Genomic DNA, 16,546 nt, shown 5'->3' with positions numbered 1-16,546 from the left:
TCAAATACAATCCAGTGACCTCATTCAAAGGAAATAAAAACTTGGACTAAATGTTTGCACTCTTAGAACACCCATAGCTCAAAGAAATAGAGCTCAAGCATGTTCTGTACCGTCTCATAGCTTCATCTAGTTAAGATGGAACCAGAACATGGACAACTGTTTGTCTGTATATGTTTCTTCCACACTCTTCTACCTCCGGATGGGAAACTGGAATGATAAAGGGCAGCACTAGTCCCTTTTGTAGGACTGCAACCTATCACACTGTATCCTCCTGCAATTGTTAAACATGCTTTCTAAAATGTTCCCAAGGCTTTTTGGGGTGGAAATTGGGTAATTTTGCTATGTGTTTGATCTTTTTCAGTCCAGAAAAGGCCTTTTTAAAGCAGCAAGTAGTGACAGGCAGTCAATTCCTGTGCAATTCCTATTTTAGAAAAATGCTATTGAACCAATAGAGTGCAATAAACATAATCTGAATTGTGAAAATGTGTGTTCCTCAGCATTTTTCTAACGAGGCATCAAATAAAGCAAAGTCCAGCATAAGAGCCTCTTGGATCTGCTCTCACAGACTTAACTGAAAATTTATCCTACACCTGTCTGAACAGGTGATGTTCCTATTTTCTTTTCAGGTATCCATGCTGCTGATTTCAGTTGCCTCCCCTGACCATCCAGCATTTTAACCTCTGCCTTCATCTGTTCCAGTGGCAGCTTCTTGAAAATTTCAGTATGGATTGATATCATTCAAAGCTGAGTTACCCCAGTCAAAATCAAAGAGGTGGGGGTAGTAGTTATCCAGAACAGTTGCCACCCGAGGCAAATTACAATGAATAAAAATACATCAAATCCAATTCACAAATGTTGCTATTCAAATAAAGGTTCTAGCTTTGTGCTATGAAAAAGAGTGTCTTGATGCAATTATTTGGTATGGGAAGTGAAGCAACATTTATAAGACATCAAAGAGACTGAAATTTCGTCACTGTAGGCATCAAAAGGAAAAATATATGTATATAGGCTATCCAATCTTGGCCTGCTCATGAAAATAAGTAGAATGCGCACAAGTCTGTGTGTCCGTTTCAATGAGCGTGAATTACTGGACTGTCCTGCCATCTTAAGGCCAAAGCCCCAGTAAAAATAAATGTGATGATTTTTCTCTCGTTAAGCTTTAGCATCATGAGTTAATGGATATATTGATCCTGAACAAGAAGGTTCCATTTACCTATTATGACTAATAGCTATTCTTAAAGCCATCTAAACTAGTTGCCATCAGCTACCACTTGCAAATTTCTTTGTGGATTAGCTTCCTAGAACTATTTCCCCAAATAGCATGACTAGTAATTTTTGTAAGTTCTGACATCAGCACACCTTTTGGCAGTGAATTCTTTAAGCTTATTGTCCATTTTATGAAAGGTTTCAGGATTGCATTATGAGTCATCCTTAATTCGTGAAGCAGATTCAGGGGTGGGGATTTTGGCAGCAAAAACACAACAAAATCCACAAGGCAAAAAATTGCTTTATTAAGCCAACCCCAAACATAAAATATATAATACAAGCTTTAGAAACTTCACTGGTTCTTTCACCAAAGATGTTTAAAATCATACTGGAGAAGAAAGATGACACTGGGTTGCTGTGAATTTTCTGGGCTGTATGGGCATGTTCCAGAAGCATTCTCTCCTGACGTTTTGCCCACATCTATGACAGGCAAAAAAACTCCGGAGCCATTTGACTTCTCCTGTCTGAAGAATATACCAAGATGACACTGTTAGAGAGTCACATGTTTACATGTTGTTTCAGGTGTTACTCTGTGATCAGTTAAGATGTCAATGAGGGATTTCAGTGGAAGCCACTCTCCTTTTTGGCCATATGTGGACCAGGGACAAAGGGCAATAAAACATAAGTAATCCAATTTCAACTTCATTATCAATAGAAAAATAACTTCACTTGAGATCCAGTTGTTTCTATCCTGTGTGAAGGTTTTACTTTTCTTTTTGTCCAAAAAACTAATACCACCCAATATATGGAGATTTTAACTCAAATAAGCAAATCCTGAAGGAATTTTCAAGATTTAGGTTTTCATTGGGGATATTACAGAGTACTAAATTCACATTTTAGTGGGGTTGGAGGTAGAGCATCTGGGGGTAAGAGGGAATCCCCACTCAGCCATGGCAACCCACTGGGTGATCTTGGATAAGTCACACTCTCTCAGCCTTGGAGGGAGGCAAAGGCAACCTCCCTTCAACAAATGTTGCTAAGAAAACCCTGTGATAGAGTCACAAATAAGCTAAAAGCAACTTCAAGGCAGATAATAACAAATAGAATAAAGTGAGAAGAGAGAAGAGGGAGCAAGGAGATGTTGCATTTCGAGTTGGAACAACAAAATCCAAAGAAGAGCAGGCTAATAATGTGTCCTGCGTCAAAACCAGGACTTCAGGGAAGAAAATGCTCTTTGATTATATCCCAGTATTCCAGAATAGGAGTCAGTCTGAGAAAGAGTGTAATTTTATCATTTTAGTTCATAAAGAATTAGTTCATATAGAGTAAGGCAATTCTAGACATTTTTCAACAGGATACCTCAAGTACCAACAACACCTTTGCACTATCTATATATATAAAAATGTAATGTGCCTTTTTCCCATGGAGTAAACAACAAAACCACTGGACCAAATCACACCAAATTTGGCCACAAAAGACAGTCAGCCAATCTATGTTTTTCAATCAAATAAACATAGAAAAATAAAGCCCAAATAACAAAACCGCCAAAAACCCACAATCGCTTACCACGCATGCACAGAGGCACCTCCCCCCCCCCCAACTGAAAACTGCATGACAAAGAGGACCTCGCAGCTGCGCCTGAAGCCTTACCCCACTTTCTCAAAATGTTGCTGTGGTGGGCAGGACTTGTGGCTGGCAACCTCGCCCCCTTTCCCCCTCAGAAGAGAGAGTGTGAACGGTGAGAGAGAAAAAAAGGGCTGTACTATTATTGCTGTAAGGGACTGCTCTCAGAAGGGAGAGCAGAGGGGGGTATTTCTACATGGTTCTCATGTCTCCTTTCAAGCTTCTCTTCTGCAGGTAAACAGACCCAGCACTTTAAGATGCTTCTCAGAGGAATGATTATTTCAGTTGTCCTCTTTCTCTGGACACCTCCCACCACAGAGTCATTATTATTGCTATTATTATTATGAATATGAATATTAGTTTTATAATTACTATTGTTAATATAATTATTGGGTTGCTGTAAACCATGAAAATGAACAAAACCTGGCTCCTAGCATTAAAAAAACTCTAATATCAGGACTAAATATTGAATCCAACCCGGGGAGAGCACTGATGAGCTCCCTCTATCAGCTCCAGCTCAATGCGGGAACATGAGAGAAGCCTCCCACAAGGATGGTAAAAACATTTTAAAAAAGCATCTAGGCATCCCCTGGACAACATTCTTGCAGATTCTCTCACACCAGAAGCAATTTATAGTTTCTCAAGTCACTCCTGATACGGCAAAAAAATCAAAAGACTTCACACATATTCTCAGTGTAATTTTCTATTCATATGGCATTGTTTGCTAACTGCAGGATTCCCACTAGAGAAGAGAACTCTTTTTATTTACTTATGTATAATAATTTTAATCAGTATTCCACTCATATTGCTGGCAGTGGCAGCCAACAGAAACATATTTTCTAACTTCCTTCTAATATGGCTATTGGCTCAGTGATATGACTGAAGAGGCCTTCTTGCTGACCTATTTTGTCATAAGCCAGGCAAATTCAACACAGAGAAAAGTGCAGGTACAGATGCCAATATCATGGTGGCAAACCACCTGGTGTGAAATATTATTGGAGGAAAACAAAATATACTAACATAATTGTTTCTGGTGTATTTTCCTACCCTAAGCCACATTCAAATTTGTCATGTGATAGTAAAATCTCTCCCAAACAAAACCATGTGTGTGGTTATAAAAGAGGTGCTTTGAATTTTTCTTGATAATATTATGGAAAAATGTTAACCAAAATATTTTAACATTGACCAGGACAAAAAAGAGCCCATCAAGATGACATTCCTCCTAAGTTTAGAAGGATCCAGTTTCCAACCTAAAACACTGATTTACTTTCCCACATGGTTCTTCTCCATCAACTTAAAAGAAATGAATTTTATGTTCTTAAATGTCCTTGGGAAAAAAGAAAGAGAGAAATTTCAAACTATGAAGGGGCCTGACATGGGAAGGTATCTTGATAGTTTCTGCTTCGTGTTCACCAGACATATGGCCTCAGCCCAAAGTAATTTGAGGGCAAAAATAAAAAGAACATGTGTGTGTATGTATAAAATAAAACATGCCCAAACATGCTGTATTATGTCAGATGGTTATATTATACTCCCTAGGCTTATTGCTTTAAACCGTAAGCTTAATATGCTTGGTAACAAGTGCTTCTGGCAATTGAAATATAATTGTTTAAGAGTATACTTTACAAAACCCACACCAGTACCCAGGATGGCTGTTCTTCAGTTAGGGCCCCAGGCAATGCTTCAGTTATGAGGGAAACCATATATAAATATCTATAATTTGATTTACACACTACACTCTGTGACTTCTCCAAATTTTCGCTAAAATATGATTTTCCAGGGACCATAAAAAACATCAGAAGCTAAATATATTAGTGGGAATTGGGAAATTAGTCAGTTTTGCTTTCTCATTCCATTTTTAAAAGTGTCCATCCTAAATATGTAGCTTGTGAATATTGATGAATTTTTCAAAAATGAAATAAACAAATGTACAACTTTATTGACAAAATGTAATAATTGCTGCTGTTCCCAACATGCAGAAGGCGATGTTGCAGCATCTCATGGTATAGATCAGGCATGGGCAAACTTTGGCCCTCCAGATGGTTTGGACTTCAACTCCTATCATTGGGATGGGGGGGTTGAAATTTAAAATACCTGGAGGACCGAAGTTTGGTCATGCCTGATATAGATGTTAAAGGATGTTATCTCAAAGGGGGGGGGGGGACAGCTTACATTAATACTGAATTGACCCTCTTACATGATTATCGATGTATATGCCACCGTTCTCTCACTTCAGTGTCTAAAACTACACAAACGGAGCACTAGAATTCCACTTTAACTGCCATGGTTCCATCCTATGGAGTACCAATGATCATATGACTGGATGTCTCACTTCTGATCAGAGCAAGTGACTTCACAAGCATGGCTTTGCTAAAATATATTTGATAGGGAAGGCAGGGTTTGTGTTTCTGCAGCCCTGAGGGGAATGGTACAGTCTATTTTACCTTTCAACAGCAAAGGGGCCCATCTGGACCTTCATCATTTCTTCTATTCATGGCTGGGTTTCACTGAGAAACGGGTGTTGGCCCAGAGGAGAAACCCAATCTGAATTTGTGTAATGGGAATGTGTGTCCATAAATATAATGTCCATACAATTTATTACAAGTAGGTATGGCATTAAAGGGGGTGGGATGTAATTCAAGGCAACTGTGGGGCATAATACTCTCAGTTGCAGCTAAATTACTTTGCTGGTGTAGACAACCCTCATAAAACCATTTCTGACACATGTGATTTTTTAAAAATCTCAATTTCTTTCCATCACAAAAATAAAGGCATTTACAAATTTGGTTGTTGTTTTTTTTTTTAAGGAACTGAAACTAAATTCTCTCCTATTCCTGGCATGGCACACCTATACCTACATCTTCTTGTTGTCTAATTTGAGTATTGGTTTAGGCCATTGGAAAGAACCCATCTGAGACTGGACCTGCATTTCCTAACCCATTTTTCTATTGCTTTGCTTGAGCAGACTTGGACTATAGTGCATTATTCTTCCTAAATAAATTGAATTTATCTTAGTAATGAAATTGCCCTAGCCAGTGTACAATACGTTTTTTCTACCTTCTGCTGCACTTCCTCCAAATTTTCTGGCTCTTTATCACCAATTGAAAAGACGTAATTTCCATGTCCTCTCAAAGGCTCTCAAAAAAATTTTAAGTGCTATTATCTAAGAGAGACTGGACAGTTTTCACTTTGATTGGTAGAGAGAGGAGGCAAGAATTGGGAGACAGATTTATGTATGTCCAGATTGACTAACCTGGCCCAGTCAGGTACCCTCGGGTGCAGTGGAAGATGCTATCCAGCCGCCTTTGTGGAAAGTTGCCTTTAATCTTTGTTATAGGAGCCCCCAGATGGCGTAGTGGACTAAGTGACTTGCAGGTTGGGTTGCTGACCTGAAAGCTGCCAGGTTCGAATCCCACCTGGGGAGAGTGTGGATGAGCTCCCTCTATCAGCTCCAGCTCCATGCGGGGACATGAGAGAAGCCTCCCACAAGGATGGTAAAACATCAAAACATCCGAGCGTCCCCTGGGCAACGTCCTTGCAGACGGCCAATTCTCTCACTCCAGAAGCAACTCCAGTTGCTCCTGACACAAAAACAATCTTTGTTATTTGTAGTTGTATGAAAAAGGGAGTAGGAGTGCCTAGCACCTTGTGAAACTGATTTTATTTTATTTCTGTGTCATGTGTGTATTTCAAATTTATTTCAGATTTAAATCACTCACTCCATCAAGTTTGAAACAGGAGCTCAACAAAGCCCATTTTTCCAGAAAAAATATAGAGCAGTAGTTCTCAACCTGGGGTCCCCAGATGTTTTTGGCCTACAACTCCCAGAAATCCCAGCCAGGTTAGCAGCTGTTGGGATTTCTGGGAGTTGAAGGCCAAAAACATCTTGAGGACCCCAGGTTGAGAACCACTGGTATAGAGAGAGCAAAGTCAGACAAACAACAAAGATATAATATTCAGGTCTTCATTCTGGTGCCATAGCCCAGAACACTATTTTTCAGTCATCATACATTTCTCAAATTTTGCAGTGCACTCAGTACTTTTACATTACATGTCATGTTCACACAATTTACCCACAAAAAAGGTAGGTGGTGTCCAAGACAGAGGAAGGAAGGAAGAAAAAGGAACTTAAAGATTATTTGTTTAACAAAACCCTTTCTTTTGTACAATATTCAGCAGGCAACTTTCCTTAGAATGAGCTACTATGCCAAGAAAGCTCATCAAGATATGTTAAACAATAAATATGTGATGTGTGTGTGTGTGTGTGTGTGTGTGTGTATTGATTTTTCCTATGATTTTAAATGCCCAAAACTGCAAACAAAACCAAATGAAGTTCCACTCTGACTCTAAACAATAGGTACATGTTAGTACAAAATACAAAATGGAGCTGATCTGTCATTTATACTGAGTTTTGAAATGTGAGTATGTTTGTTGTATATCCCTAGAAGAAAATCCTGCCAAAAGAAAAACAGTAGCTGGAGTGGGGAATAGTGAAGGATTAACACTCTCTCCTCTCTGTTTCTTCTCCACATGACATCACACTACTGCATATTGTCTATTTTTCCATGTGCCTGAGTCAAATAGAAGTGAAATATATGGGTCATGTTACCATCACTTCTAATTTGGATTCAATGTATGATAGTAGCAAAACCAAAAATTTTCAGGACAAGTTTCTTCAAATAAACCTCCCAAAAGCCTGAAATCATCCTTAGGGCTCCATGGAGCACCCTACACTGTTTTATTGTTTTTTGGAATACTAAACCAAGCCCTTTTTATTGTTTTCTGTAACTCTTTAAGTGTACTGAGAACCGTTTCCATCTGAATCCAAGGAAGCCCCTCGGATGCTGAACCAGTGCCTGGCCGCTGTGGCGGACTGGATGAGGAGGAACAAGCTGAGGATCAATCCTGACAAGACAGAGGCCTTCCTGGTCAGTCGCTCGTCTGATCGAGGTATCGGGTGGCAACCTGTGCTGGACGGGGTTGCACTCCCCCTGAAATCACAGGTCCGCAGTTTGGGGGTCCTCCTGGACTCAGTGTTGACGCTTGAGGCACAGGTGTCGGCGGTGGCCGGGAGGGCTTTCGCACAACTAAAACTCGTGCGCCAACTGCGACCATACCTCGTGAAGTCTGACTTGACCACAGTGGTCCATGCCTTAGTTACCTCTAGACTGGACTACTACAATGCGCTCTACGTGGGGCTTCCCTTGAAGACGGCCCAGAAATTACAATTGGTCCAGCGTTCGGCGGCCAGACTAATAACTGGGGCGAGTTACAGGGAGAGATCCACTCCCTTTTTCAAGGAGCTCCATTGGCTGCCATTTATTTTCCGGTCCCAATTCAAGGTGCAGACCATCACCTATAAAGCCCTAAACGGTTTGGGACCCACCTACCTTCGTGACCGTATCTCCTATCATAAACCTGCCCAATCCCTTCGATCGTCAGGGGAGGCTCTCCTGTCTCCACTGCCAATATCTCAGGCCCGCCTTGTGGGAACAAGGGAGAGGGCCTTCTCTGCTGTGGCCCCCCGATTGTGGAACTCACTGCCCGGTGAGATTAGGCAAGCCCCCACATTAGCAGCCTTTAAGAAAGACCTGAAAACATGGCTCTTCCGTTGTGCCTTTGGAGAGTAATCACTACATATATCCCTTTTGCTACTCTCTTTCAATATTTGTCCTCCAGATTGCACCGCCACTTTATGACCCTGTCCTCTGTGGTTTTTACTCCTACTTCCTTTCTTACCTCGAGTTTTAATCTAGTGTTCATGTGGCCCGCCCTTGGTTTTATTGTTCTTTTGATCTTGTTTAATGTAGTGTATATTTTCTTTTATTGTGTTGTTTAATGTGCTATGATTTGTTGTTCTATTATATTTTGTTATATTGTATTGTTCTGGGCATGGCCCCATGTAAGCCGCCCCGAGTCCCCATTGGGGAGATGGTGGCGGGGTATAAATAAAGTTTATTATTATTATTATTATTATTATTATTATTATTATTATTATTATTTTAATAAAAAAACTCATGTTGTTTTGTTTTTTCTCTTTTTTTAATTTTTGATTGTTTGCTTTATGCATTTGTTTCATTATTTTAAGTGTTGAAATGTAATCTGTGAGCAACTGTAGGATTTGTTGAAGGTCTGGCTATATGTCTTTTAACAAAGAGTAATGACACTGAAAGATCATTGGTCATAATCAGGGCCGGCCAGAGATATTTTTTGATGTGAAGCGGGGGTGCTGAAAAGCGCCCCCGCCACCGGTGCCCTGGCCCCGCCCAGCGTGCCCTGGCCCCGCCACCCACGCTGCGTGGGAGGCGGGGCCAGGGCGAATAGTGAGGGGGGCGGCGCCAGAGTTGGCCCCGCCTCCCACGCTACTCCCGGTTGCCCGTCTGGCCTTTTCTAACAGGCCAGACTGCAGCGGAGGTCCCTCCAGGCCGCAATCGCGGCCTGGAGGGACCTCCGCTGAACTCTGGCCTGCTAGAAATGGCCAGACGGGCGAGCGGGGGTAGCGTGGGAGGCGGGGCCAGCTCTGACGCCGCTCCCCCCCCGCCCAGCGTGCCTTGGCCCTGCCTCCCACGCAACGTGGGAGGCGGGGCCAGGGCACGCTGGGCGGGGGGGTGGGGCCAGAGCTGGCCCCGCCTCCCACGCTACCCCCGCTCGCCCGTCTGGCCTTTTCTAGCAGGCCAGAGTTCAGCGGAGGTCCCTCCAGGCCGCGATTGCGGGAGGGACCTCCGCTGCAGTCTGGCCAGCTAGAAAAGGCCAGACGGGCCAGGGCGCACTGGGCGGGAGGCGGGGCACCGTCAGGGCGGTGCCCCGCCTCCCGCCCAGCCTGACGGCGCCCCCCCGGGCCTGCGCCCGAGGCGGCGGCGTCAGGTGCCTCAATAGTGGGGCCGGCCCTGGTCATAATAAAGATATTGCTCAGCTGTAGAGTTTATTTCTTTTTTTTCTGTCATAGGCCAGCATGGCTGTCTGCACTAATAAAGATGGACAAGTTCCTGTATTAAGTAGAACCAGCCTATGTTCAGCATTTGCATCTTGATCTGTAAGATACTATTTAGTTTTCCACAACATAGTGATACTCCAAGACATTGTGGGAAACTCAGACACCTGCCTGCTGCTCTCCCCACAACTTCACCCCAGTGTTGAGTGTGGGCCACTAGTGTCTGAAGTGTGTCTTTGCTCAAACGTTGACCCAACCATGACAGGAACCTTCTGTGTGCAACCGTTTCATGGGATAACTCATTAAATTGTTGTTCATTTTCCTGGGTGGTGACACTTTTTCAGGCTCCACACTGGGTTGGTTTCCCCAGGCTGCCACTGGACCCTCATAAATAGGAAAAGCAATATTGCTTTTCTTCCTTAGAAGGGTCCAGTGACAGCCTGGGGAACCAAAACGATTCCTGTTTTGATTGAGGTTTTGACCAAGAAATTATGTTGTTCTTAGTTCTTTTGGGTTTTTCAACAACTTCTATTCTCTGTGCTTCTCTGACAGCATGCTTGCTTATGGTTCAGTGAGCTAACAATTTTACCTCACTGGACCATAAGCACCAAAGCCATTTCTGTTTTAAATAAAAGGAAAATACATAGTTTTTCTTCTAATTTCTTTAAAAGCTGTAGTGCTTTTGAATGAAATTTTCCAGAATAAAAGTGCTAATTCTGTCCAAAACACTGTGTATATATTTAAAACCAAACTATTTGGCAAACTTTTAAGAGCTGGAAACACAGACCTATAATCTCAACTACAGGAATCCACAAAATGTTCTCTCTACAATTATAGTGGAGGTTCTTTGGCAAAATGCTATGGCTTGAGGGGAATCCATAACACTTCACCCTTCCTTACTAGTTTCCCCAGCACACAGTCTACTTATTATGCCATGCCAAGGAGCCATTATGATGGAAAATAAAGTCCTTTCATAGTATAATTTGAAAGTACATATGAAAACGTACTCATATTGCGGGGTGGAATAAAATATGTAAAGGTTCCATAAAATTACCAGTTTCACTATGGCAGTGGCTACAACTGCTGTTGCTATAAATCAATTGAACTGGTTATTGTCACAATTTATGTGACTGCATCCTTGAATTTATTTGTACACTAAAAACACGTTCCACTTCCTGACTGGCTAGAGCCAATATAAAATAATTCAACAAAATCTCATGACATTAAGTGAGAACCTATTGAAATAAATGAGTTATAGCATTATTTAAGGCTGCATTTACACTGTAGAGCAGAGGTTCCCAACCTTTTTTTGGCCAGGGCCTACTTGACCAGGGACCACTTTGACCAGGGACCACTTGACCAGGGTCCACTCTCCAGCATTAGGATTACATTTGATAAAATCCATGTAATATAAACTGGATTATTAGATGACAGATTATTTGACCAATCAGTCTGAATGGATTGTCTGCATCTTTATGTGCAAGACAGGTTACAAAAGCTTGTTGCTCAAGAAGACCTCCATGGTGTGGGAAGCTCTCTTTTGTAACATGTCTTGCACATAAGGATGCAAAAACCAACATGGGTAGGCAGAAAGATCCCATGGTCTAAGAACTTATAAGTACGCAGGCACTCTGATGGTATAACACAATTCAGTCCCTTGACACATGAAGCAACTTAACCCAGACACATTCCCCAGTATGAGTTTCAGCAATATATTGAATGGCTGGATTTTTCTTGTTGTTTCAGTTTAATACTCATTAATGCTAGTAAAGTGGAGAAGCCAAATATAGTAACCTGACCTCCTGGGGGGAAAACATGTTCCATATTCCAGTTCTGCTCAGATGCAAATCTTGAAGGCCACATACTGATCTCCAAATTAGTATCCAGCTTTTGTTTGCGCATGAGGATGTCTAACCTCCAAGTATCCTCAGACAGCCTACCAAGATAGATTTTTAATATTGAATTCATTTCAGGCCTACCTGCAGATCAAAGGAGATTCATAACATCTTGTCCTGAAGGCACTGCTGTGAAGTTCTTTTTACAGCTCACAAATACAGGGAATGATTCTTGGGATGATCAATGAACCAAAGTTGAGCAGTTTTGACAAAAATGTGAGTTGGAGTGGGCATTTTTCACTTCATTTAATTTGAATAACCCTGAAAGGTGAATGCCAATATGGACATAAACAAAGCAAGCAAACAAAAACTCACAGACATATGGGGTGGCTGTACACTGTTTATTTCAGATAATGCACTGATGTACTCCAGGTCCTCTGGTCTGTGCTGCTGCTACCCAATTATTTTGCACTTACTGAAATCAGTATATTCTACCATTAATTGAAATATAATTGAAGATCCATAGTATAAATATTATACCACTTGTAGCTTAATTATTGAAAAGCTCTGTACTCATGTGTTTGTTCAGTGCACAGTATCATCTCTATAGCAAGCATTTATTTTTCTGATACATTTTCCAGTTTTTCCAATTTGTCTTTTTAGAATTCATCTACCAATCTCCATTCATCTGTGGAAATAAACAAGCTGTTGCTATGCACATTTAGAAAAATCATGGATTTAATTTATTTTGTTTGGTAATTTACTAGTGTTGCCTTTGGAAAATAAAAAAGAGTGGAAAGAAATGACAAAAATAGAAATAGTCAGATTTTGTACACATGCCATTCTAGCATAAAGTGAACATGTGCTGTGTTCATCTCTTTCAGAAGCATTGGAAAATGGGCCACAAAGTATTCCTTGGGTAGTCAGATTTTCCATGCAAGGAATCCTGTGTACATATGACCGAATCCCATTGCCCAAATGCAAGATATAGCTGTTCGTTTTGGTTCTTTAGCTCTATCTATATGTCCTGTGTAGAAAAGAGACAGAACAGAATTATAAAAATGTATATACCTTTTTCTTTTAATAGCCCTGCAAAACATCATGGAAATACTTCATGGCAAAACAGAGGAATAAACATTTTTTCATACATTCTAAATCTCTCTTTCACAGCTGTTTCTTTGGAAGTTTCCAGTTGCTCAACCATACCAACATGTGCACAGCACAGATATATTTGACTAGTGAAATGGTTTTATTATATCTTTGGGGAAAGTTTTAATTTTTCAAATGTTTTTGAAGGGCAGTAGATCAATTCTATAAATCTCTCAGGTGGTCTCCTGTTGATTCCTCCAACAAACTGGTATACAGAAGCACACTGCCTCAGGCACTGGAGGTAATAGATAGCCATTATGACTATTCGCCATCAATGGCCTTCGTGAAATTGTCTAAATCTCTTTGAACCTGACAGCTGTAACTTGTGATAGCAAATTCATTTTATCTATCTTGAATCTCACACCATTGAGGTTCATGAACACTGATTTTAGTATTATGAGAGCGAAAGAAAAATGCTACCCTGCTTTCCATTCCATGCATAGTTATATACACCTCTATAACATCTACCTTTAATTCCCTTTTTTCTAGGTTTAAAGGCCCCATGTCCGTATATGTGTGTGTGTGGGGGGGGGGGGGGGGGGGGGAATCACCTCTACTATCTTTGCAGTTTTTTACCTTTATTTTTATCGAACATTTTGTATCTGCTTTTATTTTGTATCTGCTTTTATATTTTGCAGCACTACATAACTATGATTGTTTATGTAATTTTGGTAGCATTGCATGTTGCCTTATAACTTTATAATTGAAAATACTGAGTATTAAAAGAATGGACTTTAAACAGATTATATAGGAAGTAGAGGATTAGAGGGTGTGTGTACCTAACAGTTGTCCCATGAATTTCTTAAGGTTTTTTTTAGCCAATAAATACTTAGGATTTTATCAGACACATTGCAGAAAGCAGTGGGAATCGTCTTCTTACCAAAGCATATCATCCCCTTCCATTTTAAAAGATATTTTTTGTTTTACAAATCCCATCAGACGCTCTATGTTCTCTGGCCTTCTTCCATTCTGTCCCACGTTCTGAACCATCACATGAGTGAATAAGTCCCCACCCACTCCGTATTCTTCTTTTTTTTAACACTCTGTCTTTCCTGCCCTCCATTATACCAGTGTTATTATAAACCACATTGCCATGATCTCTTCCATGTTTTCCTTCCCTCCAGTATTATAATATATCAGTATTATAACTTTCATATGCACTAGAACCTCCTAAAGTGGGTAAAAAGGGAACAAAAGGTTAAAAATCTAGCAATAGCATAATTTCAAAACCCTGGATTACCATGAAGGAGAAAATATAGTGAAAGCAAAGTGGTGATGTTTTACAATAGTGTTATTCCTTAGGATTACATTAATTAAAAAAATACCCTTCCAGACTCATGCAGAAGAATTTTGTAAAAGTGGAGCATAAGAGACCATTCATAGGAATTCTCAATCCTCCATGTCACTGAAATAATTCAACACGGGCAAATCTGACAGATCCTATTCCACATGTTTTTAATCACTTTCGCTCGTTTCCAGGCACATCGGGAACTCAGAGGACAGTTCCTCACTGTCTCCTGTCCCCCTCACCCTTTCTCTACACTTTTACATTTCAGAGACAAAGTGCATTGGATGACAACTGGAAGTAGTTCTATGTCATGTAAAGGGATCTGTAGCACGTCATCCCTGAAATGTCTTAGAAGTGTGTGGAAATAGGGGAGGATTGCATGTGATGAAGTCCTAAGAGATGGTCTTGCCCATTTTTTTCTTCTGAAATACAGCCTTCAGCACCCGGTATTCACTGGTGGTTTCCCATTCACATGCTAACCAAGGCTGACCCTGCCTAGTTTTCAAGATCAGACATGATTTGGTGCCTTTAGGGTATTAAGTAGTTGCATACAGTATATTCCTGTGGGGGTGATTTAAATCAATCCCCAATCTATGGCCTTCCATACGATATTGTACTCTAACTCCCATCTCTTATTTCTGGCCATGTGGAATTGAACTGATGGGAGTTTGTTCACAGAGTTCTTACCTCAGTGCTATGTAGATATTACTCCAGATGGTGTTAATTCTTATGAAAGCCAGTACTATATTCTAAAGTAGAATGTACATGTTCATAGTAAACATTATTTTTAAAAAACATAATGTAATGTAATGTAATTCAGCTTAAAGATCATATAAATCTTATTTAGTCTACAATTTAGGCAGGCATCTATAATAGCAGCCATATTTCCTGATTTGGTTAAATTCCTTTTTATTACAAGAGAGAACCTGATCTTGTTTGTTAGCATTACTCAGCTATCCTATTTCAGATTGTTCTACAGGACTCGCTTTGAATGTTATGCCTACACAACAAGGAAACAGTCAAGTGCTAATGCATAGGACAGATGCCAAGAGAAATCAGTAGTATCTATTATAGCTAAGATTCGTTTGTACCTTTTATAAAAGCCTGCATATTCATGACAAGGCTAGCCTTTGTAATTCTATCTCTCTCCTGTGAAAGTTGTCCTTAATGTACCTCCTCATCCTTGGCTTCCTGTAATCAATTTGCTGTGTTTCAGGTTAGGCTAAAACAGAAGGGACAAACCTTGCTGGCAGGAATCTCATCAGTGAAACCCAAAATAAGAGAAAAGCTTCACTTTTGTGAAGTATCTAAGCTGTATTCTCTCCATGCTTTGAGTCACTATAATCACCAGTACAGCAATAACTGATGGTTTCCATGTCAATTTTGCTAAATTTAAGAGAATCATAGAATCAGGGTTGGAAGAGACCTTGTGGGCCATCCAGTCCAACCCCCTGCCAAGAATGCGGAAAATTGCATTCAAAGCACCCCCGACAGATGGCCATCCAGCCTCTGTTTAAAAGCCTCCAAAGAAGGAGTCTCCACCATACTCCAGGGCAGAGAGTTCACTGCTGAACAGCTTTCCCAGTTAGGAAGTTCTTCCTAATGTTCAGGTAGAATCTCCTTTCCTGTAGTTGAAGATGTTGTTCTGCATCCTAGTTTCCAGGGCAGAGTACAGATAATCCCCAAGTTACAGACAAGATAGGTTCTGTAGATTTGTTGTTAAACTGAATTTGTATATAAGTCAGAACAGGTACATTTTTAAAGTGTAACACCATCTATCTATCTATCTATCTATCTATCTATCTATCTATCTATCTATCTATCTATCTATCTATATTATGTATGATTTGGATAGCATAGGGAAGGGTTAATTCCCCTGTGTTGTTTGTTTTGCTGTCTGTGCCCCAGTTCAGAAAATTTCACCTCACTTTCTATGCCTGTAATAATTGGATTTTGAAAAATTTGGCCTGTTATAGAAACAAGAATGGGTGAGAAAGCTTCAGTGGTCACACCTTTTCTCCATGATAACTCTTTCAGGAGTGAATTTCTCTTCCTAGGGGTAGATTTTTCTCACTTCCTGTTGTCTCACTCCCATTCTTAACTATGAGTCATTTGTAAGTTGGATGTTTATAACTTGGAGACTGCCTGTAAATGGTGTTGAACCTGTATAGAAATAGGGTTCCACATTTTAGAGACCTCCTTCGAAGCCAGGGTTGAAACCTAGAGGTGATTCACCACCCACTGACATGGCAGCCACTAGTCACCACTGCCCTGATGTACTAAGATACAAAACAAGCAGCAACAGTGGACTTCAGAAACTGTCCATGTGCCTTGAGTGATTATATCTCATACCTAGAATCGTAGATGCCTAGGGTTCATTCAAACTTCAGAATTACAGTCATTTCCTGAGCTTAGGGGCATAGGATTTCCTTAAAAGTGAAAAATAATAAACAAATAAATAAATAAATAAATAAATAAATTGCTATCGGTTTACCTGAAAAGAACACCTTTCTA

The sequence above is a fragment of the Anolis carolinensis genome, chromosome 1, assembly GCF_035594765.1.
Source record: "Anolis carolinensis isolate JA03-04 chromosome 1, rAnoCar3.1.pri, whole genome shotgun sequence".
Taxonomy (NCBI): domain Eukaryota; kingdom Metazoa; phylum Chordata; class Lepidosauria; order Squamata; family Dactyloidae; genus Anolis; species Anolis carolinensis.
The sequence above is the reverse complement of the archived record's forward strand: the minus strand, read 5'-3'. Positions refer to the sequence as shown.